We start from the raw sequence: 3,033 nt of genomic DNA on the forward strand, positions 1-3,033 counted from the left end.
AAATTAATAATTATGATATAACAATTTTAGTCAAACCTGAATAAAGTACATATTTGAGTGATATCAGCACATGGAAAAACAGAAATTCTCAGCAATATGTTCTTAATACAAAAAAATGCTACAATAAAATTAACATCTGTACTTACTTTAATTTAATTAAAAAAAAGTATTATTTAACACTTAGGTTCATGAGCCCCGGTGTGTGTCTGTGTGTTTTGCCATAAAAAATAAAAAATAAAAAGTGCAAACAAAAGGTAGCTGTAACCCACGTTACTATGATAGAGAACACTGAACATGATTCATATGGAAATTTAGTGAGCCAGGAATTATAATAAGAAAAGTATCAACTCAAACGAAAGTTGATATAAAATTAGTGAGAAAAAAATAGGTTATTTAAAAAAATAATCGTTTGATTTAATTACTTTTCAAAAAGGCAACGACCTACAAGCCAATGGGAAGTTGCGATATTTCTCTCCCTTAACCAATGAGCGAGCAGGTTCTAGGACATTGGTAGGATGACAGGAGCGAACCGGTCTTCTCTCTCTTTTACTTCCTCATCGCGAGTTAGTGAAGACGCAGCTTCTTTGGTTTGTCTGACAGTTACAAACATACTGCGGGAAAAAAAAAAATCAAAAAACCCCGGATTCAACTACAGTCTTTGTGCGTCATTGGAATTGTAAGTAAAATCGCTTGAATCGCCACTAATTTAGTGGGGTCATATTACTGTACTGTTAATTTAGTTTTTGCTGCGTCATCGCCACAATCGGCCGTTAGGAGGGCAGCTCGTGACAGCGCGGTTTGACCAACCGTTAACTGCGTGCCGCCATCACCTTGTTCTGGTGAGTGTTTTATATGACATGTTATGAAACAAAAGTATGAAAATTAATGTTAATTTAATGTTTGCTACGTCGTCATCGCAAACTGGTTGTTAGGAAGGCAGTGTGTGGCAGCGCAGGTTGGCTAACAACCGTTAGCTACGTGCCCTCATCACCTTGTTCTGGTGAGTGTTTTATATGACATGTTAAGAAGCAAAAAGATGAATTTGAAGCATGATGTTAATACTAGCTTGGCCTGTTTAGGCCGGGTCTTTTATGCGGGAGTCGCCTTTCATTGAGGACATCGAGGGAGATCGCTTGTGAAGCATATATTTTTCCTTTTATTTTTCCGCTCTCGACCTGTCGAGCCACAGGAGTGGTTGTCGAAGGAGAGACCGGTGGCGAGCTAACCTAATTTTCGAACCTGAACTGGACACTTTTTTTTGTTTCAGCTGGGAATCTGGTAGGAACTTTCCATAATACTCAACAGTGATTTACATGTGAGCTCACATAGCGTTTTGGGACTGGAATAAGACGTTGAAGGGAAAACACTAAGTGCACTTAGTAAAGTTAGGGTGTGTAAAGTAAGTTTTTGGGATAAATTGAGCATTTGTTTCATGCATTTAACTTTTCTTTTCAATGTACATATTGTAAATAGTTTAATATTTTTGTTTTATATTACACACAAAAAACCCCACAATTATCTGTGTCTTGAGTTTTATTTGCTTCTGCCGGGTGCACGCTGTCTCCTGTGAGTCGAGTCTAGCTTCTGATGCACTGGTCCAATAAATAAACACATTATAATCAGACAACGTAAAGTGATACAAGGTAAACTTTGTCACTTGTTAACCACCGGGTTACATAAAGGTTTTTTTAAACAATTTAGCTGTGTTCAAAGTCCCCTCAGCAATAACATTTTTGCAAGTGATTACTCAATATACCAGTATAATGTGGATGTCAGGGCCTCCGCCTCTCCTTCCTGAGACCTGCTTCACTCGAGGCAGGTACAAGGAGTTGGACGTCAGATGGGTGGAGCAGCCACAGCTAAGGGCGATTGTCATCAGCCAGCTTTAAAAGCCCAGCAGATGCACCAGTACGTCGCCCAATCAATTTGTCTGGTTCCTCCGTCAATTGCTTCTCCCACTCCTAACATATATATACAGTGTTTCCCCTAGGATTTTTTGAAGCGGTGGTGGTGGGTTGCATCGGAGTCGGACTGCCTCACCATGTTGTGCCATGGCAAAATTGCGTCATATCTTGACATTTTTTTTTCTTCACATTTTGTTTCCCAAAAAGAACCATAACAAATATCTATTTGAAATATTTCATGAGGCAGGCTAATGTCGTAGCTCTCAGCTACAGTTCATGTACGCAAAATGCTTACGTAATAATACGACTGTTTTTTCTCCTAGCAATAGGATAGGATGACTTACATTTTGTAGTCCTTCTTTTTTCTTTTATTTGGCCCTAATATATACTACATTTACACAACAATAATAGTACTTCCGTTAATGGTAGGTTTGCATTGGGACGTTAGGGACATAACACTAGGAACTTTTCAGGATGCTCAAATTGTCCCCACCAAATTTTAAGCAACCTTTTTGCATTATATATTGAGTTCAGTTATAAGGTCATTTAGATTGTCTTCACATATTTTGTAAGGATAGAAATGACCTTACCATTATTAAGTGAATTCTTTTCATTATGTTCAGACTTACATTGACACCAGTTTTTTTTTTCCCCTCAAACGCACATTTGATGGCAGATGACGAAATTCCCTTGTTTTCAATCTACTAGAAATAAGTGAAATTATCTGCCAGTGCTTTAAGTAAATTTTACTCAGATTTCTTGAAATAAGATTATTTTCAGATAAGTTTTTTTAACACACTTATTTTAAGCAAAAAAAACCAAAAAAAAAAAAAACCTTTTTTTTTCGTAAGGAATGTTCTTAATTCAACAAGTGATACTGTTCAAAATCTTATTTGAAAGCATTTTCCCCTTGATTTTGGTGAAAAATGACCAACCTTTAGATGTTTGGGTTTAATAAGAACAAATGGTAATATTTACTCAAGGTAAATTGAATAATCTGACCCATTAATCTGTTAACTCGTCTTTAACACTCAAAAAAAGATGGAGAAAACTATTCAAATAGATTTCAGAAAAATCCTCGTATTAAAACGTGCTAAATTTGCAGTGTGAAAGTTGGTACGTCAACACA

The 3,033-nt window shown here is 36.6% G+C and overlaps 1 long non-coding RNA gene across 1 annotated transcript; it reads left to right on the plus strand.

The window, feature by feature from the left end:
• The first annotated feature begins 413 nt into the window (after window positions 1-413).
• Window positions 414-1,626, plus strand: LOC130913822 (uncharacterized). Its single transcript, XR_009062821.1, has 4 exons — window positions 414-676; window positions 741-839; window positions 933-1,000; window positions 1,080-1,626. It is a non-coding gene; the product is annotated as an uncharacterized LOC130913822 (long non-coding RNA).
• The last annotated feature ends 1,407 nt before the right edge of the window (window positions 1,627-3,033 follow it).

This window comes from Corythoichthys intestinalis, chromosome 3 (assembly GCF_030265065.1).
Source record: "Corythoichthys intestinalis isolate RoL2023-P3 chromosome 3, ASM3026506v1, whole genome shotgun sequence".
Lineage (NCBI taxonomy): Eukaryota > Metazoa > Chordata > Actinopteri > Syngnathiformes > Syngnathidae > Corythoichthys > Corythoichthys intestinalis.